The following is a 25,808-nucleotide window of genomic DNA, read 5'->3' on the forward strand; positions in this document are numbered from 1 at the left end:
GGGGAACAGGCCACCATGCCTCCTGCTTGACAAATCCCATTTCCTCCATGCCCCACCCTGGGCTGAGCTGAATTCCCTATTTCCACGGGGTGACTGGGCAGCCACTGAACGCTCTGCCCATGGTTCCACCAAAACCCCACCCAAACCCAGCTGTTCCATTCAGCTGGGAAGGGACGCCCAGGAGGAAGCCCAGGAGAACTCCCTCCCACGTCCTCCAAAGACCTCAGTGCTCAGAGGAGCCCAGAGAAAACCCTCAGCCAGCCCGTTGGACATGTGGGGCTTCTCCAAGAAAAGGGCCTCGCACTCTACCCTGCCACCTTATGCCTGCCCTGAGCCTCCCTTCTTTCCCTCTCTTCAGGAAGAGCTGTCACACACTCTCGGAGCTCTGCAGAGAAGACAACCCCCAGGCCAGGAAACTACTCATCAAGGTAGCGCGGGAGGTGCAGGGCTACAAGGACAGGAGGGGTGTGAGGAGGCATGATCATGTGTGGATGAAGTAGGGAAGGGCCTGAGGCATTCCTCGGGGAGCGAGCGGAGGCCTTTGGCATGAATGTGCTCACAGCCTGGGCTGAAGACTCCCTGGGGCTGGGACAAGCTGGTGCTGCCCATCCAGACTCCCTAGGCTAGATTTCAGGTCTCTCTGTGTCCATCGAGATGGTCCACATGGGGGCCCATAGGAACGCAGACAGCCCAGAGGACAGGCCTCTGCTCACAGATGGAGTGGGGATGGGTTGTGGGCCACAAAAATGATGATCCTAATAGGATCCTGAAGCCTCAGGAGACCCTAGGAGCTAGGTGGAGTTCTCCCTTCTGCCCATGAGAAAAGAGGCTCAGGGAGGTCAGGCTCCAAGCACCAGGTCCCACATGGACTGGACGGGGGAGCTGAGATTGTTCTCGAAGGACTCGTGGCACGCTTCAGGAGAATGGAGCGTCGGGATCAGCAGACGTAGGTCGGATGTCTAGGGTCTGAAGTCAAAGACGGTGGGTGCAAGGGGACTGAGGCTATTCGGCTCTCAAGGATCATGTCCTTGGCCCTCCAGGAGCGGCCCTCCAATAAACTTGCCACCCTGGTGAGGCGGCTGCAGAGAGCGCGGAAGGGGCTGCCAAGGAAGGTGAGTGTGCCTGGGGGACAGGGCCTCCAAGGTCAGGGGAGAGGGGATCTGGAGGGGAGAGGACGCTGGATGCCTCCAAATCAGGACAGGTGGGACAGGAGACTCCAGCTCCACCTCCTGTTGCCACAGTCCCTCCCTGTCTCCTTTCCAGGTGACCAGGAGGAAGTAGTCTAGCAGGCTGGGTAGAGAATGGATTTGTGGCTGGGGAGGGGCCCAGGGCTCCACACCCTGAGATTCTTGAATTTCAAAAAGCAGGCCCTGGAGGGGATTAGGAGGAGTCTGCTGTTCTGGGAGGGGGTGGGGAAAGGGACTCCAGGGGAAGCAACTAAGGGTCCTAGGCCCTTCCAGGTGGGAAAGTGGGCTGGGCCAGGACACTGAAGCCTTTTCAGGGGAGGGCCCCTGTGGGCACCACAGAGCAGGGACTCACCCCAAACCTACCCCTCATGACACAGGGTGTGGTCCCGTACCTCGGCACTTTCCTCACTGACCTGGGGATGTTGGATACTGCAATGGAGGACTACCTGGAGGTGGGTGAGCCTGAGGCTTGGGGAGGAGGGACCAGAGTCCTGAGGATTGGGAGCAGAGAGTCCCTGGACTGGGCCCTGAGCTCTGTGTCCTTAGGAATCCTCCCCTCCCGACAGCCTCACAGCTGCCCCTGGGAGCTGGGGTCTCTTGCCCATCTGCGTGCTGAGGGAAGGGCTTCTGCACCTAGACACGGGTGCCCACGACTGGTGAAGCCCCAGCGCATCCTGAAGGTGAAGCTGCGTGCGCTCTGTGTGAAGGGGCCGCAGCCTCTCCCTCAGAGCTTGTTCCCTCAGAGCTTGCCTGTCCGGGAGAGTGAAGTCAGGACCCTGCACCTCAGCCACACTTCAGCAGCCCAGCAGGCCCTGCCTGCCTGAGGCTTCGGCCGCTCCCTTCTATGCCCACAGAGTGCTGTGTGGCACCCTGGAGCCCTTTGACCAGCCCCACGTCTTCCTTTCTCTGCACCCCAGGGCTTGCCCTAGACCCCAGTCTCATTGTGTGTGTCTCAGCGGCCCCCTCCTGTGTCCTGGCCTAGGCGCAGCCTCTGAAGGGGTGGGTGTAAGGTGCTAGGACTGACCCGGGGGGGGCTCCTTCTGAAGGACAATGCTTGTCTGCTTTCCAGGGCAATGAGATCAACCACTGCAAAAAGAATAAGGTGAGCAGACGCGGCACTTGCCCTACGGAAGGGGAGGCAGCCCCTATCAGAGACGCCCCTGACAGGAAGGAAGAACTTTCCTTGCTCCATCCCCTGCCCTCCCCTCCATCTCCCATTTCCTGGCACAGGTTGCTAGGAAAGAAGTGGAAGACCCATCTAGTTAGTCAGCAGGGATCCAGAAAGGCCTCAAGGAGAACTTCGCCGAGGAGGGGCTAATTCTACTTGCCTCTGAGAATAGTTTGGGACCAGATGAAGCTGCATGCAGGAGGGTGGCCATGTGTGCCAAGACCCAGGACCGGTCCCCTGTCCCGCTGCTCAGCCCTCACCTGGCCCTGTAGCTTCCCCACCCAGGCTCGGTGTGCATCCTGTGCCTCTCTCCCCGCCCAGGAATACCGAGTCCTCACGGACATCATGCTGCTCCAGGCGGCGGCAGAGAATTACTGCCTAGAGCCCCAGCATCCATTCATGGCCTGGTTCTGGTCTGTGGAGCGGCTCAGCGAGGATGAGAGGTGAGGCCCATTCAGGAGCTGGCTGAGGGTCGGGGTGGACTCTTTGTGCTGGCCTCGCCTGGGATCCTCCTCCTAGGGCCCCCTTCCTTGCTGGGAAGCCAGACACCAGCTGTGGGAAAACCCTGGGAGGGACTCCTGAATGCAGGCTGCTGCTCAACCCACACGTGTCTCTCTGTCCTTAGCTACATCCTGTCCTGCCGGCTGGAGCCCCGGTCCTAGTTACCCAGCAGAACACAAGCACCAGGACAACTGGCTTCATGACACCATCAGAGCTGAACCCGTGGCCACTGGCCGAACAAGGATTGCACCTCGGCCCCTGGGCTACTTGTGGTGCGTGAGCCCCATCTGCTGCACAACACCCCTTCCTCTCACCTATAGACTTAGATTTTGGGGGGGGGGTTTGCAATATTTAATATAATTAAAAGGTTTTGATTTTACCAAAAAAAAAAAACAAAAACAAAAACAAAAGTGATATTTTTGTGAGAACCCTAGGGATTAAAGTTTGTGTTACCAATAAAAAAAGAACAAGGGTTTTATTTTCTCCTCGTCCAGCCTACATGGGTGTTTGGTGCTTTTACAACATGTACAACATGTACAGACTCTCTTATTCATTCCTGAACTCGGAAATCTTACAGAGTCATCAGCTATTCAAAGTGGCAGGAAGGAGAAGAGCCAGCCCTCCTCACTACCTACTGGTGGCACCTCCAAATCCCGTTTCCCCAGAGGACAGGTTCATTTCAGTGTCAGGCATCTGGGCAAACAGCAGAGACAGCCCTCAGGACCCCCGAGATGGAGAGGTTGCAGGTCCTTCCCCAGGAAGGCAACAGACTCTGAACAGGAGAGTCCTTGAGAGTTCTTTCCCCTCCCCAGAACTAGGTGCTGCCCAGGAGAGGGGCTGCTTCTCTCCATTCTAAAGCAAGGAGGAGGATGTCTTGCTTCCTTTGGGATATGGTGTTTGTGTTGGTGCTTGTGTTGGTGTTGGTTTGGACCCAGTATTTGGGACTGACAGTTGTCGAGTTCAGTCTCTGGAATTGCATCAGCACTCAGTAGAGAACAACAACAACAACAAAATAAACAAACATGTAAAGAGATCCAATCCTGCCTGTGGAAGCTACAAAACCCGAGGAAGATATTCTGTAAATGGAAGAAGGGCAGGCAGGACATTCCGTCCTCAGCTTCCCTGTAGGCTCTCCAGGTTCACCCTTTCCCGAGAACGGAATCCTCCCAGCATCCTCATCCATGATGTCTGGATTCCTTTTCCCTGCTTCTTTTGGGTGTGGCTGGGGAATAAAACAAAAAGAAACTGGGGGGTGTCCTTTTAAGGCCATAGCTGAGCCTGGCTCTATTCACATCTATGCTGACCTAGGAGCTAGGATGTGCGGCCATCCTGCATTTCCGGATGCAGGTCTTGGAAAGGCAGTGGCGCCCTTCAGGCCCCACCCTCCTGGTCAGGTCCATGGTAGCCACTGCTCCCTGGCTGGGGTCTGATGGAGCAGAGATTGGTTCTCCCTTGCCAGGATGAAGGTTCATACCCTTGACCAGACGATCCCCACACTCTCCTTGCTGGCCTAGGGCACTGTCAGGTCCAGGTGGTTTTGAAGTCCCTGGTCTCCAACATCCACCAGGTGACACACCCAGGTTCCACTCACTTGTCTGGAATGGGGAACTCACCTGACCCGGTAGACCCAGACACAGATGGAATGTGAGCAGGGGAGAAGCATCTATCATGCAAATGGACGCGAAATGAAGCAAGGGTAGGAAGGCTTCTCTCCAGACACAACAGACTCTTCCAAAAGGGGGGGGAGGTAGGAAGACACAAAGAAGGACACGACTTCATCATAATGGAGACCGTGGAATAAGAGAGAACATCTGGAAATATTTAGGCACCCAACACAGGAGCACCCAAAGGCATCCAACACCTCACAACAGGCCTAAAGGAACCTTTGACAGCAATACCATACAGTGGGGGACTCTAACACCCCACATCTATTAATGGAGACATGATCCACACTGACAATCAACAAGGAATCAATGGCTTTGAGGGATGCAGTCGTTTGAACACATCGATGCAGAACCTTCCACCCTGAAACAGCAGAATCCGCAGTGCTTTCAAGTGCACCTGGAACATGCTCCAGAACAGACCACACGTTAGGGCACAACCCAAGTCTCAACAAACTCCAAAAGATGGATGTCATCCCACGCATCTTCTCTGAGCACGATGCTATGGAACTCCAAATGAACCCCAAGAGCACACCCGGAGAGACCATGAATCCATGGAGGTTAGATTACAGGCTACCCGACAAGGACTGGGTCAACCCAGAATCCAAAGAGGAAATCCACAATTACATGGAAGCAAAAGGACAAGCCAAGGGTCCCCAAACATGCGGATACAGCGCAAGGGAATCTCAGAAGACAGGATCCAGCACCACAAGGAAAATCCCCAATACCATAAGCTGACACAAAAGGACCTAGCTAAAGCACCACACAGAGGTCCTGAGCAGTCAGTCGCTCAGCCTGGGCGAGTTGGAGCTCCTGCTGTTGGGTGCATGCTTAGCTTCCAGCTCCCCTCTAAGTCCCAGCCTGGGGGGGGGGGGTGTTCTTCCCTTTCTTCCAGAACCATCCCCACCAGGGCCACTGGGGAATCAACCCTTCAGGGGACTCTCGGCAGAGAGATATGGCCAAAAAGGCCCAGGAAACAACCACCCCTTCCCCGCCGGTGGATCAAGGTGGCCAATTAGCTTTCCCTCTGTAGAACATTCCACAGTGCTTGTGGGGGGACGATCCTCTCAGGCTCTGACGCCCAGGGTTTCTCGGCAAAGGGCAGAGTCCGACTGAGTAACCCTGGGAGGGACCTGACACGCGCGCACTTCCAGCATGCTCGCAGCTAATGCCAGGGCCACCTGTGCCCGGAGCACACGGAGAAACAACTTGCCGGCGTGCCAGCGGACAAAATGTCTTCTCTCTCACCACCGAGAAGAGATTGATCAGCAACAGTCTGGCAGCCACGGAGTGGTGCTTGACTGTCAGGAAGATCAACAGCCAGGCAGGGCTTTGTCCACCCCCACAGGCCTCTCGTCCTCTTCTGCTCCAGAGTATAGGGAGGCAGGATGGGAGGAAAGACAGTTTGTTCAGCTTTGGAAGCTATATGCTGAGCTTGAGTTCCTTTCTACCTAGTAGCCTGGGCACTCCTAGGCTGCTTCCTCTGTGGCCGCTATGGAAGGCCATTCTCAACAACAGTGCTTGCTTCCCATGTTCCGGGATACTGGGCAGAAAGCGATGGAACACAAGCGAGTCACAGGGAAGTGACCACATTTGGCCATGAAAGCTTGAAGGTGTGAAAGACCATCTCTTGCCCTAGGTTCCCTTGGTCAGAAACCTTTCAGCAACCACTCAGAGGACAGACAGGCAGGTCCATAGCAGGGATGGGGATCCCTGAGAGCCACTGTGGACCGAACCTGGTGGGCTCTTCACCACAATTCGCACAGACCAAGATACTGAGGTAAGACTTAGCATCCGTGGGTGTTTTGTGAACATAGGTTTGGATTCAGGTGTGACTTTTCAGACAAAGAAAAGAAGAAGAAAGGGAATAAGGCAAGAGAGGCTCAATCAAAAAAAAAGAGGCTCAAATCTAGAGAACATCCTGGAGGGAACCGGGTTGGGGGGATGGGTGGAAGAGGGGGTGGGGATTAAGAGGACACTTGCTGTGCTGAGCACTGAGTCATATACAGAACTCCAGAGTCCCTACTGTTCACCTGAAACGACGATAACACTGTACGTCAATTAGACTGTATTTTCAACAATTTCTTTGAAAGGTGGGCATTAGGAGATCAAAGATGAGATTTTGCTCTGAGAGTTTCACACTCAGGTCTCCTCAGGCTGAACGTAAATGTACATTAAAGATCAATGAGAAAGTCCAAAGACAGAAAGTGAAGTCTCTTGATATGGAAAGGCAAGTGCCGACCTCTGGGTTCGCAGGAAAGATACCTTCCTACGCTGTTGGCTGTTGTCAAAGCATTTCACTCACGTCCCCTTGGAGCTACGCTCCTCTGGTGTTTCCGTTCTCCTTGGTTGTGTGTCTTCGTGAAGTAGTTGGAGGAATTATTCCTATCCCGTGTTTCGTGGACTAAACCCCAGTTGGCTCTTTCTAGCCCCTGGAAGATGGGAGCTGGAGGGCCTTCTGGAAAACACTGCCCAACTGGATCTCTCATCATTTTCCAGAGAAGGAAAGGGAGGCCCCACAAGGGCACCAAGGGCACAGTAACACAGAGGAGGTTCTCCTGACACCCGCTTCAGGATCCCAACTCACTGAGCAAGAGCGAAGAACCCCCACCCCCCCCCCCCCCCGTTCCCTCCAGACACAATGGACGCAACACTGGAATGGGTCATTTCTCAGGAAAGGTGAAATGCGGTCAAACACGGAAAGATGCAAAATAACATCACTGAAAGAAAGCCCACTGTGATCCCCTGCCCTGCGTCTTAAGTCCCACCCATGCGTGAAGCCATCTGAGAATCACAGGGGAAGGGAGGGAAAACTGAATGGGAAGCCACCAGAGGGGGAGAAAACGGATGAGAGGCTCTTACCTAAGAAACAAGCAGAGGGTGGCAGGAGGGAAGGTGGGTGCGGGTATGGGGCCATTTGGGCAGGAGCATAAAGGAGGGCATGCGATGGGATGAGCACTGGGGGTGATACGCAACTCATGAATAATCGGGCACTACCTCAGAAGCTAATGAGGTACTGTAGGGTGGCTAACCGACTCTCAACCACCACCACCACAACAAAAACAACACAATGCAATCCAAGGTTCTGTGTTTTCTTGATGTGCAATGTGGAAAATACTGGATGATTTCTTTTCTTCCCTCAGGCAAGGAAAAGAGAGAGCCTACTACTCCTGAGGAGGCAACACTCTACCTGTTTCAGCCCTAAAGAGGTTTTCAAACATGCTTTCGCCAGTTGCAGTCCTCATGCCCTTCTAGTCAATTCGGAGCACTCTGGACAGGGGGTCAAACACTTTTGTTCTTCAAGGTGACTCACCCCAAGCAGGGAATATCCCTACTTGCCACAGGAGTTACCACAGGTGTGCCCCCTCCATCCTTGACAAGGGCCTCCCTACAACTTTTCCAGAGAGGTGGCATGAACACTAGTGGCTGGAAGCTGGATCCTGGATGACGTCCATCCCTTTGTTCACTTGTGGGATGACTAGGGGCAGGGTCTCCATCTCAGTCGTGGAGCTGCCAGAGCTCTCCAGCTCACCTTCAGACACGGCCCTCCCCTCTCTCCCATGGAAGAACCTGCAGAACTACGTGACCATGAACTGGGAACACACAACAAGGGTACAAAGGTCTTACCTGAATTCAGCTCAGCATGGCAATGACAGGCTGGTCCCTCTTGGAGGTTGCTCTCATTCGAGCCTTCTTGGCGACGGACTCCAGACAGTGGCTCACCACGAGACAGGGAGGAGAAGTTCCTCGGAGACAAGTGTCACCACACCACTGTCCTCACCCTCGGTCGTGGAAGAAGTCTGTGTCCCTCGTCGGGTTAAGAGACTCTTCCAACAGGACTGGAGCAGAGTGCAACAAAAGGCTCCCTTGAAGAAGGGCTGAGCATGGGGACACGTCCAGTCATATGTCTCACCGCTCCCATCACCACACAGGTGGTGCCCAATGTGGGCAGGGTACCATTTCCAGTGCACGGCTCCTGCTCGCCCACCGTACCTATTCCTATCATCACGCCATCGCGTCTGGTCAGGACCCCAGCATCAGGCCTGTGCTTCTCCAGTTCATGCTGCTGCCTGCCTCCACCCGTGAATGATCCTGTTTCACCTCTGAATTTGGAGCTCCACAGCATTCATCTTCATCTGCTTCACAAAACACGATTGGGCAAGGATTTCATGGAGACGACCTGCAAGGCACAGGATGGAAAAGAAAAACAAACTCACACACTGGACATTCAGAATACTTCAAGCCTTTGTGACTTGAACGACACGATCAACCAAGGGAAAGCACAGTCCAGAAGTCGGGAGAGCATGTTTGCAAACCATGTATCTGACAGGTTCTCAATATCCACTATACGGAGAGATCCCAGAAACTCAACAACAACAGAGAAACAAATCCAATGTGACGTGTGAATGTACAAATGGGGAAGAGACCTAACCTCAAAGCTATACGCATGGAAGGAAACTGGAAAAGATAGTTCCCATCACTCCGTTTTCGGGAATTCCTAATTAGAACAAGCAATGAGATACCATCACGCATCCATGAGGTTGACTCCGCACAGAAGAAGAAAAAGAGAACAAGACGAAACAAAAACAAAGTCTCAGGAGAAGGGAAAAGATCAAGTGTTGGCAAAGACAGAGAGAAGTAGGAACCTTGCTGATTGTGCGTGGCAGGAACGCTTAAGGGCATGGTTGTGAAATCAGTATGGCGGTTCTTCGCAGAAATCAACTTTAGTGGGACGCCTGGGTGTCTCAGTCTGTTGAGTGTCTGCCTTCGCCTCCAGTCCTGGTCCCAGGATCCTGGGATGGAGTCCCGCATCCAGCTCCTTGCTCAGCCGGGAGCCTGCTTCTCCCCTGCCTGCTCTGCCTGCCACTTCTCCTGCTTCTGCATGCCGCTTTCTCACGCTGACAAATGAATCAATAAAATGGTTTTTTAAAAAATCGACTTCAGAATTGCCATGTGTTTTAGCACTTGCCCTTCTGCACTAGATACCCAAACCGATGAACAGTATGGTCTTGAAGACTTATCTGAGCACACCTTTTCATGGCAGCATTGTTCCTAAAAGCTAGCCCAGGAACGCAATCCAAGCATCTGTCCAGGGAGGGACAGATGTTGTATAAACAGATGTTGGGATAGCATTCATTCTGTAAAGAGGACGGAAACATTGACGTGCACCACCCCATGGGCGCACGAACCTTGAGGATAGTAAGCTCAGTGAGAGGAGTATGCATGAAGATACCAACTTTGACTCCACTCTTGGGACCTACCTACAGTAGATTCCAAAGGAGGGAAAGGAGAATGGTGTTTGCCAAGGGCTGGAAGGAGGCGCTCATGGGCAAGGGTCTGGCTCCTGCTAAAGCGCTTTAGGTTGACAAGATGCAATGAGATGGGAAGGTGGGTTCCAGGGAGGTTGGACAAAGACATTCATGCTTTTAAGACATTTCGAATGTACTCCGTGAACTACGTGGACTTCGTGACCTAACAGTAAATGACACTGAGAAGCTGCACAGATGGAGAAATGAACACAGGACCGGTTCATCTGGCCCTTTACACCCTTTCCAGGTAGGTCCTATCTCAGCCATTCGACTTCAGCCATTTTCCTTGAGACAACATGGAACAAACAGAGTGTTGTCCTTCTGTGCCTACCTGCAGGTTTAAAAACAGAATTGCCCCGCCCGGGACCACTTTATGCGAGAAGAAGGTATTTTTCCGAGTTAATTTCTTGAGACCCTTCACTCCTTGATCATGTTTTGAAACAGAACCCAAATTGAACATTCTACTTCATCTGCTTGATTTTTCCTTCACTGATTTTCCACTCAGAATCCATTGTTGAGGCAAGGGGCTTGGATGTTCCTACGCCTATCAAAGTCTACCGACTGTAGCTTCTGCTGTTTCCAGTTTTGCTTACGTGTCATTCCTTGACCAAGTCAACTTTCCTGAGGCTCATTATGAATAGTAAAATATTTTGGGCCCCAGTTGTGTTGAAAGGATTGACACTGAGCACTGTGCACGTTTCAGCTACACAACAGAAGGATTTCATTTTCCCAGGCCCTAAAAGTCTGGATGACCAGACTAAGTTGAGTTCACTGCCATCCTCTCTTAGAGATAGAAAGAGAAAGGCAAGAGCAAAGAAAGGAAAGGTTCTTCTTTTGTGAGATGAGATCTCTCCAAATGGGCTCTCTTAACAACACCTCTCTAACACGCCACAGAGCAGTATGCACTGTAGTCATAAGGTTGGTACCTTACATCCCCCTTACAGCTTTCTCTGAAAACGGGAAGTGGGTACCTTTGCACGATTCACTCCATCCCGGCCCCACCCTCTGCCCTCTGCTTCTGGTTCCTTCCATCTGAAGGCTTTTGCTGAGTTCGCGTCTCTCCTTTTCTCTTCTTGGTTTCAGAGGCCACCTAGAAGGGGAAAATATCCATCTGTCATCTATCGATAATACCCATCTATCCATCTATCTTTCTACGTATCTACCAATCTCTCCAACTATCTAAACTAGTATCTCTCTATCTATAGCTCCCTACCTACCTCCAGATAGTACTTGCCTTCCACGGTCTCACTTGTCTCCCTTGGCATAATGCTCGACAAGTCCATTCCTGGACACCTGAGGGACTCAGTGGGTTAAGCCTCTGCCTTCAGCTCAGGTCAGGATGTCAGGGTCCTGGGATGGAGACCTACTTGAGAATGCGCTCAGCAGGGAGAAGGTTCCCACCCTCTCTCTACCTGTCTCTCTGCCCACTTGTGATCTCTCTCTCGGACAGATAAATAAATAAAAACCTTTAAAAACAGAAAAAGCCCGTTAGTATTTTCACACTTAGCAGCATTTCCTCTCCTCATGGCTGATTTCCTCTCTTGATGGCTCCCGTTATTCAGGCGAACACTTCTTTATCCAGTCAGCACTAAAGGGCCCTGATGTTTTCGTTGTCTTGACTGTTGAAAACAATGTTTCTTGAACATGGGGGTGGGTGAAGGGCGTTCTTGGACATATTCCTTGGCTGTCTGTGGGTATGTTCCCAGACGGGGAACTCTGGGATCCTACGGTAGACTGTCTGTTTCTTTCTTTGCTTGTTTGTGTTTGCCAGGACCCTCCATACTGTTTTGCATAGTGACTCGTCCCAATGTGCATTCCCACTTTGGGTGTCCAAGGGTTCCCTGTTCTCCATATCCTCACCGGCATTTGTTGCCCTGATGTTCCCTGGGATCGCTAATCCAACTGATGCAAAGGGCTATCCCGGTATGCACCTGGTTGCATTTTTCTGATGCTTAGTCATGTTGAGCACCTTTTTCCCCTGCCCGTTCCTCATGTGTTTATGTCCTCTGGGAAAATGCGAGAGCACTGGACACTGTGTCTGGGGCCCAGCGACAAGACTCGTCTCCATGAGACCTTCAGGGTTGTCCCAGGCACATCCAGGGGTGGGTGCAGAAGCACTCTTCTGGCTGAGGTGAGGGTGCTGGACTAGGAAAGAGGACACTGCGGGAGTGGACAGAAAAGGAGGAAAGAGGGGTTTCTGTCATCCATTCTTTTGCCCTTAGAGCCTGGAGATTGTGCTCCTTTGCTCCTGTGACTCTGGAAGGCCCACGCTTGTGGGACTCCTTAACCACCCCCCCCAACTCAAGAAAAACAAGCAAACAAAGAAACAAAGGCAAAAACACACCAAAAAATCAGCATCTCTTTCCTAGACTTTCTGGGGGCCTCAGGCTGTCCCAAGACAGCTGGAGAACAGGATGCAGAGCATACCCCATCCTCGGTACCTAGGCAGTACTGCTGGAGGACATGGAGCAGGAAGAGTCAGGTTGAGGCCCTTGTGGTGGTTCTCCTGTGCAGAAACAGCTTGGAACGTGGAGTGGCACGTCTCAATGCAATTGAGGCGCTTTCACGGGGAGGTGGGCTCCAAGACCATCTCAATGATTCATTCGCAAACTCTGCACTACAGCACTCCCCTATGCCAGGGACCTTGGTAGACTCAGGCACGGCACTGGAGATACCTAGGGCTCCTTCCCTTAGGGAGCCCACAGTGTAGAGATGGGCCAACGCATGAAACAGTGCCATGCGAAAGCAAAGAGCAAGCGTTCCATGTGACAAACGAAGTGTGCTCTGAAAGAAGGCTGCAGAGTCACTGGATAGAAAGGCCTGAGAGGCCTCGCTGGAGGTGTCAGTGCGGAGGACAGAATGAAAACAAGGGAGCTAGTCCCGCACAAGTCTGGCTGCCCTGTGTCATGCAGAAGGAAGGCACCTCTGCCTTAGAGCCTCACTACCAGAAGCTGGATTGGCCAGAAGAGAGGAAAGGGGCACCCAGTGTGGCTGGAGGGCAACTGGGAGCAGAGCAGAGGGGCGTGAGGAAGGCAGGGAGAGGGCCTGAGGCCTGGGAGACAGGTAGCGATCTCTTGTCCCTTGGGAACGGCACTGCCCCAATACCCTGCATCTTCAAACGCAAGGACCGAATGCCCCGCAGTTGTCGCAGAAGAGGAATGGAGGCACAATTTCGCATGCTTCCTCAACGTCACCATACTTCTGAGCCCGTGTTTGTAGCTGAGGCTGGACTAGCAGAGGCTTTTCCCCCAAGTTAGCACCCATCATTCGGGGAGCCATTCGACTCAGAGTCTGAGTTTCTGGGCGCATGTTGGCCTTGCCACTGCCACCGTTCCTGGCACTGTGAGCCTCGATGGATGGCAGCCCCAACCACCCCTGGGCTTCATTTTTGCTTCAGGGTGAGAGAAGAAAAAGGGAACCAGGGAGAAGGGGAACATGAGAAAAGTAACTAGGAAGTGCGAAACTCTTTGCATGACATCGAGAGAAGCACGAGGCATGCTATGTCATCACGTTGAGGACATCCCGTGGCTCAGAAGCCACTCGCTAGCCACCTAGAGCTTGCAGAGTGATGCCTCCACCACAGGTCAGGATCCTGGGAGCCACGGTGAAGGCTGCTCCCCTCATAGACCAGAACGAGGGAAAGAGATCTCATTCGAAATCTATGTGGGAAACAACTGAACCCTTTCACTACCGAGGATGACAAATTCTGCATCTTCGTGCATTTCCACCCCATCATGGTGCCCCAGCGTCATGACGCCAGGAGGGAAAGGGACCGTTCCAAAACGACACAAAGCCGGGACCCAGGCCTCCTGGGAGCGTTCCTCCAGGCCTCGTCCCACCCCTTCCTGCAATTCTTCTGGCCTTCCGTGTGTGCCTCTGATTCCCGTGGTACCATCACACACATACCACAAATACGATCTCCATACACCCCCAAGATGTCCCAAGGAAGTGGATTCTCCCTGGTCCCCACTATGCACGTTGGGAATGTGGGCACTAGGTGAGACACAGAATGACTGAGGACACACAAGTGGGAAAGGAAAGGAAAGAGCACAAAGGTCTGACTTCAGCTCTGTCTCCTGAAAGGGAAGACCCAAGTGCCATTTCCAGAGAATGGTGCCCCTGGCATTTTGGGCTCATTGTGTACAGTCCCGGGGAAGAGAGGTCAAGAGTCAACTGAAGGGGTTATGGGGAGGTGTGACTGAACCAAAGGCCCCAGGTCTTAGAATCTTGAAAGGGTGACCTCACATCCTTCATGATAGGCCCCAACTGAAATTAGAACTCTGGTAACCAGGCACCCACTTTCAAAGGGCAACCTGCTCTCCAGCGCACTTGAGTGGAGACCTTCGACAGAACTCGATGTTCAGTTGTTGTCTTCCTACTTCCCGGGGCGCTGGGCCCAGGGGAGCCCAGAGCCAGAGACACGACTGCAGTTGCAGACAGCGCTTCAGACCTCTTCTCCGAAGCTTCTGGTCATGGGGCAGGAGACACCAACAGGTAACACAAGGCAGCTCTGGGCAGCCCACTGGAGAGCCGGCAACAACTGTGGTCTCATCTCAGCAGGCCCACACCACTTGCCCCCTACTGAGTGGGCGTGTGTGTGTACGCGTGCGCGTGCGTGCGTGCGTGCGTGTGTGTGTTGTGTGTGTGTGTTTGTAGAAGTGGGGGCAGGGGATGAGGGACATGCCCTTCCTGGGCAGAGGCAAGCTGCCTGGTGTTGGAGGTTGGACCCATCTGTCATGTTCATACCCCAGGTCATAGCAGGCAGGATGAGAAGGTGAGGGCTGACACAATGATAAGGCTCACGGTAGTCATGAGCCTTAGAGTGTCCTCTGGCTACCTCCTTGCTCGATGTCTTTTCAGCCATCCCTCTTAGCCTGAACTGGAGAACACGGTGTCTAATGGGGGTGTCCCCTTGAGGCCATGTCCCGGGAGGCTGCTAATGGCTCTTGGCCCTGTGTCGATGGGGCCCTGCCTTTTCAGAGCTGCACCCCAGAGATTGCCAATGAGCTGACTGGGGACTTCAACGACTCCAACTCGCTGGACAAGGGTCAGGTGTCCCAGGCCACCCGGGATCAGTGCTGCTCTGAGGTGAGAATGGGAAGAGGGATCTCCACACCCAGGGCCCCCACGCAACTATGGGGACAAACCTGGGGCCTTCCCATAGTGTTTCCACGTGAGGATCCCACAGGCCCCGCCCCGAAGGAACCCAAACCTCCGCACATCTGCCACCAGCTATGGGTCAGGGAGGAAGACACTCTTCACCTACGCGGGACTGGGAGAGAATGGAGTGAATGTTTTCCGTGGTTTGGAGGGCGCTTGTTTGCTTTCCTTTGGCCTCGGGTTGCTTTTCACGAAGCCATGAGTATCTTTGCCTTTTCCCACTGGTTTTACGATTTTCCGGACTCAGGCCGGCTAACCTGTGGAGAACTAGCCACGCCCTTCTAAATCTTCATACCACACAGGGTGACTGAACCTACAAAAGGGACGGCGGGATCAAGCCATTCTATAGGTCTTTCTGGAATGTATCATCTCTCACAACACGTCGAATCCTAGGAGGTCCACCAGCTCACAAGCTGTTTCCCTCTAGGTCTTCACAGTCCCCCAGAAATCAGGTGGTCTGCCACAGGGACTCAGTCTTTCAAGGAACTTGAAAGTGGAACTTTCAAGGAACTGGGACTTGATTTGGTTGCCATTCCAGCCATGCTGCTAGGAACGGGCACCGTAAGTGTCCTTCAGATGATCTGGGTCACTCCATCTGCCAGAACTTGGACCCAAAGATTGGGTGGAAGGCCTCTGGTGCCTCCTGGCCCAGGTAGCTGGCTCTGTCTTTTCAGAGCTCCACCCAGGACACCTGGCATGAGCTGCTGCAAGGCTTCAGCTACTGCATCTCCCTTGACAGGCAGCAGGGACCTCAGGCCGCCAACAACATCCAGGGCTGGTCTGGGGTGAGAACGGGTCCAGGTTCACGGCCAGTCTCAGGACCCAGAGATGATCAGGGCAAGGCCAGAACCCAGACGAGACACAACTGGCTGCCCTGCGGCCTGCCAAGGAAGGTGGTTTTCCCCTGAACCTCTCTGCCCCTGACAGCAACAGGCCAAGCCTCATCAGCACAGGCGAAATGCCATGCAGACCATGCTTTGGACAGTTCTCAGGCCCAACCCTGATGATCTTGAGCAGCCTTGGAGGTTCTCAGCCTCTCTTTTCTCCTCTCGACAGTAGGGCTCCTTCCTCATGACTCCAAGGCATTACATACAGCTCTTCATACAGGCTAGGAAGAGACACACATGCTATTGTTGTCCAGCTAACAGCACGTGTTGAAGCCACCAGTCCATTTAAGCCTACATGGTCCTTTGGAAGCCTACACTCGCTTGGTTTAAGGTTTTCAGCCTAGAACCTTTTTTCTGGGTGGGCACTCAAGTCCCTCGTCTTGCACAAGTTCCCAAAGGGATGGGAGGATGCAGTCTGAACTCCAGAGCCTGCTCTTCCTGGTGTTTCACGGCACTGAAGGTGACTACGGTGCCCCCCCCCACAACCCCCCCACCCATTTGTCTGCCTGCTGGAGAAGGAATCATCCCTGTCCCTGGATGAGGTCTGCACGATGCTGGCGCTCAGAGAAGGCACGGTACGGAATTACGGACACTCCCTGCTCCCGTCCTTCCTGGATAGAAGCCTCTCCAACCGCACCACAATGTGCTCCATCTATCAGATGTTCATGTCAGCCCAGGAGGTCCTGCATCAGCAGTCCAACAGGTGAGTGCCCACCCCATAGTGAGCACAAGGGGGAGCCTTCCGTCTACGAGTTGTGTCTTGGGAATGTCACTGCATGTCTCCGACCATCCCTTTCCTCTCCTAAAAAGTGGGGGTATCGAGAGGATGAACCTCGTAGGGCGACTGGAGAAGTCATGGGATGAAACATGGCACGCGCTTCTCTGGGGCCCGGCTCTGTAGAAAGGGCTGCTGGATGTGCTGGGCATCTTCCCGCTTTACACTTCTCTGTCCGGGGAAGACGCCTTCAGGCTCAACCCATCACAGGCCTGTGGTCCTTCAGGGTCTGTGGAAAGGAAATGGAAAGCTGGCAGCTTTCCTACCGGCAAACGACCTCTGAGATGCCATCTAGCTGGTCCTGACTGGGGTCCTTTATGTGCCGAGATCAAGGGGACACTGGGAGCACACAGAGCAGCTCGAGGGCCACTCAGGATTTGCAAAGCCTTCTTGGGGGTGATTTCGTCCAATCCTGGATCTTAAGCACCTAGGAATGCAGGCCCTCTCTAGTCACCGAGAGCAGTGAGTGGGTAAAGTGGAGACAAGGTCTGGGTCTCAATTCTCGTCCGGGGGTCAGATAGGCACTCTCCACATCCTAAGCACGCATGTCTAGCGTTCATCAGATGGGGCATCTCTGTGATCTACTCTAGGGATGAATGGATCCACCTCTCCTGGGACCATGAGGATGCACTCTACCATCAAGGAAGAACAGGATAGGTCTTTGGGTGCCAAAGGAGGGCCCGCTGCCTCCACACAGCAGGGTGGGAGACGACAGGGGTTTTTGCTGGCGACGGAAGTTCAGAACCATGGATCTCCCGGAACTCTTGATTTCCACGGGAGAGCTTAGTGGGGCGGCTTCCTCTGAAGAAGCCAGTGAGCCCAAGAGAGCTGTGGACGGGATGCCAAGCGCTGTGGGAAGCAGAGCCCACTGTGGGCTGAGTTGGTGCCTACAACAGCCATCCCTTGGATGGTCCGTTCTTGCTCCGTCTGCCCCTATCCATGTCCACCTCCGCTGGCCACCACAAACAAGTGGGGCCAAGGACAGAAAGTGTGGGGACCAGACCACTCACCCGTTGGCCTCCAACCCAAGCCCAGATACCGGTCTGCACGGACGATGCATGACTGAGGGGCCAAAGGACAGACCTATGGGAGGTCCCTCGACCCACCTGGTCAGCAGTCAGCAAGGACAGCTCCAGAGGGGTTGGAAGTGGGCTGGGGCCATTCTGTGGGGCCCACACCGAAAGAATGGTGCTGTGGGAGGAGCATGGGGAGGGAAAGGCCAGGTCTCTGACTCTGCTCCACATATGACTTTCCCCAGCACTCTGTGTCCCATCTTGGGAACCTGGCCTGAGCAGACACGGCAGGATATCGGGCAGTCCCTGCACGGTGCCCACATGGAGGTCAAGAGGGCCTACGTGCACCTCACGTGGCATGACTGGGACCTGAACACCCATGCCCCCGTTCTGCTGAGGCAGCGGGAACTTCTGCAGCTCACAGAGGCTGAGGCGGAGGGTAAGGGGCATTGCAAGCTGGGAAGGCCATCTGGGATGGGGCTCATGGGCTGGGTATTCCTTGTAAAGGCCATGGGATCTGTCCCGTGGAGGGAAAGGCACATGGAATGTCAGTGACGTGGCCGAACCCTTCCCTTTCTCCCACCCCCGTGTCGGCCATGCGACCCGTTCCGGCAGCTGAGCCAGCCCAAGAGACACCCACGGAGCGAGAGGCAAGCCTGGCTCTGCACCAGCCATCACCTTCAGGGTCCGAGCCAGCCTCCCCTCCACCGGCTGCTCCAGAACTGGAACAGGGGCTCCTGTGTTATGAATGGTCGCCGGGTCCTGAGGCACAGACAGCTGGGCCTTCGGCTTGCCTGGGAGTTTTCGGTCCAGCTGTCCCACTTGCCACTGAGCCCACTCCAGCCGCAGAGGCGTCCTGCCAAGCCAAGAACCAGCTCAGGGAGAAGGAGCCTGACCTCCTGGACTTCCCTCCCAAGCTGGTGGCAGGGCAACTCACGTACATGGATGCGGTGAGCAGCTGGGCCCCCAGGGTAGGAGGGCAAGGCCGGCTTTGCTACTGCTCTCAGCTGCCCTATACCTGCTTTTCCCTGATGTGGACTCCTAGGATATAGGGCCATTTCTCAGCTGCAACCCTCACCAACCGTGGAAACCCATCAGGGTTTTGAGACCTGAGCTTTCACTGTCCAGCTGCGGACTGTGGAGACAGACACTGAGAAGGACTGAGGCAGAGGAACCACCTAGATGCAAGGAGTCAGAACCGAGAGACCAAACATGGGGAGGCTCTGGTCCTTCGGGGGGAGGAGGGCAGCTCCCTGGGGGCAGTCACGACCATGGGTCGCCCACCCATCTGCCAGGGAACCTGAGCACCCTCCACCTGGAGGAGGCATCTCATGGGCCCTGAAGGACAGGCTAGACACGGAAAGCCGTGCTTTCAGCCACCACGTGAGAACGGGCACCTGAAAGGAGACAGGGACTGCAGGGATGAGCATTTGGAGGAGAAGATGCCCCCTTGGGAGCACCACCTGGAGCGGTCCCCTGGACGTGGAAGGATCGGGGTGCACATGCCTTCCTCCCTTCCCGTGCCTCTCTTGGCTCCTGGGGCATCCTGCACTGGCTTCCCTCAGAGAAACAGAGTGGCCTGAAACCCAGGCTCTCTAAGCAGGCTCAGGCCACACGGGCAGCCTCCTGAGCTCCAGCTCTGACCTGGGACCCCTCGCCAGGACATGAGTCTTGCATGTGCGAACATGTGTGTGGCTCAACAAACCTCCCCCTGTCCCCTAGGAGCTGTTCAAGCAGGTGGTGCCCCATCAGTGCCTGGGCTCCGTCTGGTCCCGGAGGAACAGGCCTGGCAACGAGCACCTGGCACCCACAGTCCGGGCCACCATCGCCCAGTTCCATGCTGTGGCCAGCTGCGTCATCACCACGTGCCTCGGCAACCCAAGCATGACAGCCCGGGACAGGGCCGCGGTGGTGGGCCACTGGATCCGGGTGGCCAAGGTATGCTATGGGAGGCCCAGCTCCCTGAGGCTCTCCTGAGCCTCGGGAACTGCTCTTCTGTCTTTCTGCCTTCTCAGGGCTGAAGGCCCTGCTCCAAGACCTGTGGTCCCTAGGCTCTTCCTCCCGGGGCCATGCTGACCTTCACTCGCATGGCCCAACGTTGGGACCCTCGGTGCCTACGTGACTCCTTCTTGGCAGGGAGGGAAATATCCTCCCTCTCGCCAGCAGTGTTCCTCTTTAGGGCTGACCCGTGCCCTTCTGCAGCTCCCTGGACATCAGCTTCATCCCGCGGGGCGGGGGAGCCATAAACTGAGGGGGGCACTGAAGCTCTCGAGCATCTAGGGCTCCTGCTCTCCCACGGACAGCTCCTTCTCCTCCCACCCCAGGCCTGTCAGATGCTGGGGAACTACTCCTCCCTGCATGCCATCCTCGTGGCTCTGCAGAGTGTCTCCGTCCACCGCCTGAAGAGGACATGGGACAACGTTTCCAGGTGAGTAGGCTTCTCTCCAGGGAGGGTCCAGGATGGAGGCGGGGTCTCCCACAGGCCTGTCCTTTTCCCCCCCTCAGTCAGCTTGGACCTCCTGGGAGGCAGCAGACCCTGACCAAAGGACCTGGGCCTGGGGCTGCTTCTCTCAGCCTGCCTGGGGAACAGGCCACCATGCCTCCTGCTTGACAAATCCCATTTCCTCCATGCCCCACCCTGGGCTGAGCTGAATTCCCTATTTCCACGGGGTGACTGGGCAGCCACTGAACGCTCTGCCCATGGTTCCACCAAAACCCCACCCAAACCCAGCTGTTCCATTCAGCTGGGAAGGGACGCCCAGGAGGAAGCCCAGGAGAACTCCCTCCCACGTCCTCCAAAGACCTCAGTGCTCAGAGGAGCCCAGAGAAAACCCTCAGCCAGCCCGTTGGACATGTGGGGCTTCTCCAAGAAAAGGGCCTCGCACTCTACCCTGCCACCTTATGCCTGCCCTGAGCCTCCCTTCTTTCCCTCTCTTCAGGAAGAGCTGTCACACACTCTCGGAGCTCTGCAGAGAAGACAACCCCCAGGCCAGGAAACTACTCATCAAGGTAGCGCGGGAGGTGCAGGGCTACAAGGACAGGAGGGGTGTGAGGAGGCATGATCATGTGTGGATGAAGTAGGGAAGGGCCTGAGGCATTCCTCGGGGAGCGAGCGGAGGCCTTTGGCATGAATGTGCTCACAGCCTGGGCTGAAGACTCCCCCCTGGGGCTGGGACAAGCTGGTGCTGCCCATCCAGACTCCCTAGGCTAGATTTCAGGTCTCTCTGTGTCCATCGAGATGGTCCACATGGGGGCCCATAGGAACGCAGACAGCCCAGAGGACAGGCCTCTGCTCACAGATGGAGTGGGGATGGGTTGTGGGCCACAAAAATGATGATCCTAATAGGATCCTGAAGCCTCAGGAGACCCTAGGAGCTAGGTGGAGTTCTCCCTTCTGCCCATGAGAAAAGAGGCTCAGGGAGGTCAGGCTCCAAGCACCAGGTCCCACATGGACTGGACGGGGGAGCTGAGATTGTTCTCGAAGGACTCGTGGCACGCTTCAGGAGAATGGAGCGTCGGGATCAGCAGACGTAGGTCGGATGTCTAGGGTCTGAAGTCAAAGACGGTGGGTGCAAGGGGACTGAGGCTATTCGGCTCTCAAGGATCATGTCCTTGGCCCTCCAGGAGCGGCCCTCCAATAAACTTGCCACCCTGGTGAGGCGGCTGCAGAGAGCGCGGAAGGGGCTGCCAAGGAAGGTGAGTGTGCCTGGGGGACAGGGCCTCCAAGGTCAGGGGAGAGGGGATCTGGAGGGGAGAGGACGCTGGATGCCTCCAAATCAGGACAGGTGGGACAGGAGACTCCAGCTCCACCTCCTGTTGCCACAGTCCCTCCCTGTCTCCTTTCCAGGTGACCAGGAGGAAGTAGTCTAGCAGGCTGGGTAGAGAATGGATTTGTGGCTGGGGAGGGGCCCAGGGCTCCACACCCTGAGATTCTTGAATTTCAAAAAGCAGGCCCTGGAGGGGATTAGGAGGAGTCTGCTGTTCTGGGAGGGGGTGGGGAAAGGGACTCCAGGGGAAGCAACTAAGGGTCCTAGGCCCTTCCAGTTGGGAAAGTGGGCTGGGCCAGGACACTGAAGCCTTTTCAGGGGAGGGCCCCTGTGGGCACCACAGAGCAGGGACTCACCCCAAACCTACCCCTCATGACACAGGGTGTGGTCCCGTACCTCGGCACTTTCCTCACTGACCTGGGGATGTTGGATACTGCAATGGAGGACTACCTGGAGGTGGGTGAGCCTGAGGCTTGGGGAGGAGGGACCAGAGTCCTGAGGATTGGGAGCAGAGAGTCCCTGGACTGGGCCCTGAGCTCTGTGTCCTTAGGAATCCTCCCCTCCCGACAGCCTCACAGCTGCCCCTGGGAGCTGGGGTCTCTTGCCCATCTGCGTGCTGAGGGAAGGGCTTCTGCACCTAGACACGGGTGCCCACGACTGGTGAAGCCCCAGCGCATCCTGAAGGTGAAGCTGCGTGCGCTCTGTGTGAAGGGGCCGCAGCCTCTCCCTCAGAGCTTGTTCCCTCAGAGCTTGCCTGTCCGGGAGAGTGAAGTCAGGACCCTGCACCTCAGCCACACTTCAGCAGCCCAGCAGGCCCTGCCTGCCTGAGGCTTCGGCCGCTCCCTTCTATGCCCACAGAGTGCTGTGTGGCACCCTGGAGCCCTTTGACCAGCCCCACGTCTTCCTTTCTCTGCACCCCAGGGCTTGCCCTAGACCCCAGTCTCATTGTGTGTGTCTCAGCGGCCCCCTCCTGTGTCCTGGCCTAGGCGCAGCCTCTGAAGGGGTGGGTGTAAGGTGCTAGGACTGACCCGGGGGGGGCTCCTTCTGAAGGACAATGCTTGTCTGCTTTCCAGGGCAATGAGATCAACCACTGCAAAAAGAATAAGGTGAGCAGACGCGGCACTTGCCCTACGGAAGGGGAGGCAGCCCCTATCAGAGACGCCCCTGACAGGAAGGAAGAACTTTCCTTGCTCCATCCCCTGCCCTCCCCTCCATCTCCCATTTCCTGGCACAGGTTGCTAGGAAAGAAGTGGAAGACCCATCTAGTTAGTCAGCAGGGATCCAGAAAGGCCTCAAGGAGAACTTCGCCGAGGAGGGGCTAATTCTACTTGCCTCTGAGAATAGTTTGGGACCAGATGAAGCTGCATGCAGGAGGGTGGCCATGTGTGCCAAGACCCAGGACCGGTCCCCTGTCCCGCTGCTCAGCCCTCACCTGGCCCTGTAGCTTCCCCACCCAGGCTCGGTGTGCATCCTGTGCCTCTCTCCCCGCCCAGGAATACCGAGTCCTCACGGACATCATGCTGCTCCAGGCGGCGGCAGAGAATTACTGCCTAGAGCCCCAGCATCCATTCATGGCCTGGTTCTGGTCTGTGGAGCGGCTCAGCGAGGATGAGAGGTGAGGCCCATTCAGGAGCTGGCTGAGGGTCGGGGTGGACTCTTTGTGCTGGCCTCGCCTGGGATCCTCCTCCTAGGGCCCCCTTCCTTGCTGGGAAGCCAGACACCAGCTGTGGGAAAACCCTGGGAGGGACTCCTGAATGCAGGCTGCTGCTCAACCCACACGTGTCTCTCTGTCCTTAGCTACATCCTGTCCTGCCGGCTGGAGCCCCGGTCCTAGTTACCCAGCAGAACACAAGCACCAGGACAACTGGCTTCATGACACCATCAGAGCTGAACCCGTGGCCACTGGCCGAACAAGGATTGCACCTCGGCCCCTGGGCTACTTGTGGTGCGTGAGCCCCATCTGCTGCACAACACCCCTTCCTCTCACCTATAGACTTAGATTTTGGGGGGGGGGTTTGCAATATTTAATATAATTAAAAGGTTTTGATTTTACCAAAAAAAAAAAAACAAAAACAAAAACAAAAGTGATATGTTTGTGAGAACCCTAGGGATTAAAGTTTGTGTTACCAATAAAAAAAGAACAAGGGTTTTATTTTCTCCTCGTCCAGCCTACATGGGTGTTTGGTGCTTTTACAACATGTACAACATGTACAGACTCTCTTATTCATTCCTGAACTCGGAAATCTTACAGAGTCATCAGCTATTCAAAGTGGCAGGAAGGAGAAGAGCCAGCCCTCCTCACTACCTACTGGTGGCACCTCCAAATCCCGTTTCCCCAGAGGACAGGTTCATTTCAGTGTCAGGCATCTGGGCAAACAGCAGAGACAGCCCTCAGGACCCCCGAGATGGAGAGGTTGCAGGTCCTTCCCCAGGAAGGCAACAGACTCTGAACAGGAGAGTCCTTGAGAGTTCTTTCCCCTCCCCAGAACTAGGTGCTGCCCAGGAGAGGGGCTGCTTCTCTCCATTCTAAAGCAAGGAGGAGGATGTCTTGCTTCCTTTGGGATATGGTGTTTGTGTTGGTGCTTGTGTTGGTGTTGGTTTGGACCCAGTATTTGGGACTGACAGTTGTCGAGTTCAGTCTCTGGAATTGCATCAGCACTCAGTAGAGAACAACAACAACAACAAAATAAACAAACATGTAAAGAGATCCAATCCTGCCTGTGGAAGCTACAAAACCCGAGGAAGATATTCTGTAAATGGAAGAAGGGCAGGCAGGACATTCCGTCCTCAGCTTCCCTGTAGGCTCTCCAGGTTCACCCTTTCCCGAGAACGGAATCCTCCCAGCATCCTCATCCATGATGTCTGGATTCCTTTTCCCTGCTTCTTTTGGGTGTGGCTGGGGAATAAAACAAAAAGAAACTGGGGGGTGTCCTTTTAAGGCCATAGCTGAGCCTGGCTCTATTCACATCTATGCTGACCTAGGAGCTAGGATGTGCGGCCATCCTGCATTTCCGGATGCAGGTCTTGGAAAGGCAGTGGCGCCCTTCAGGCCCCACCCTCCTGGTCAGGTCCATGGTAGCCACTGCTCCCTGGCTGGGGTCTGATGGAGCAGAGATTGGTTCTCCCTTGCCAGGATGAAGGTTCATACCCTTGACCAGACGATCCCCACACTCTCCTTGCTGGCCTAGGGCACTGTCAGGTCCAGGTGGTTTTGAAGTCCCTGGTCTCCAACATCCACCAGGTGACACACCCAGGTTCCACTCACTTGTCTGGAATGGGGAACTCACCTGACCCGGTAGACCCAGACACAGATGGAATGTGAGCAGGGGAGAAGCATCTATCATGCAAATGGACGCGAAATGAAGCAAGGGTAGGAAGGCTTCTCTCCAGACACAACAGACTCTTCCAAAAGGGGGGGGAGGTAGGAAGACACAAAGAAGGACACGACTTCATCATAATGGAGACCGTGGAATAAGAGAGAACATCTGGAAATATTTAGGCACCCAACACAGGAGCACCCAAAGGCATCCAACACCTCACAACAGGCCTAAAGGAACCTTTGACAGCAATACCATACAGTGGGGGACTCTAACACCCCACATCTATTAATGGAGACATGATCCACACTGACAATCAACAAGGAATCAATGGCTTTGAGGGATGCAGTCGTTTGAACACATCGATGCAGAACCTTCCACCCTGAAACAGCAGAATCCGCAGTGCTTTCAGGTGCACCTGGAACATGCTCCAGAACAGACCACACGTTAGGGCACAACCCAAGTCTCAACAAACTCCAAAAGATGGATGTCATCCCACGCATCTTCTCTGAGCACGATGCTATGGAACTCCAAATGAACCCCAAGAGCACACCCGGAGAGACCATGAATCCATGGAGGTTAGATTACAGGCTACCCGACAAGGACTGGGTCAACCCAGAATCCAAAGAGGAAATCCACAATTACATGGAAGCAAAAGGACAAGCCAAGGGTCCCCAAACATGCGGATACAGCGCAAGGGAATCTCAGAAGACAGGATCCAGCACCACAAGGAAAATCCCCAATACCATAAGCTGACACAAAAGGACCTAGCTAAAGCACCACACAGAGGTCCTGAGCAGTCAGTCGCTCAGCCTGGGCGAGTTGGAGCTCCTGCTGTTGGGTGCATGCTTAGCTTCCAGCTCCCCTCTAAGTCCCAGCCTGGGGGGGGGGGGGGTGTTCTTCCCTTTCTTCCAGAACCATCCCCACCAGGGCCACTGGGGAATCAACCCTTCAGGGGACTCTCGGCAGAGAGATATGGCCAAAAAGGCCCAGGAAACAACCACCCCTTCCCCGCCGGTGGATCAAGGTGGCCAATTAGCTTTCCCTCTGTAGAACATTCCAC

The sequence above is a fragment of the Meles meles genome, chromosome 15 (assembly GCF_922984935.1).
Source record: "Meles meles chromosome 15, mMelMel3.1 paternal haplotype, whole genome shotgun sequence".
Classification (NCBI taxonomy): domain Eukaryota; kingdom Metazoa; phylum Chordata; class Mammalia; order Carnivora; family Mustelidae; genus Meles; species Meles meles.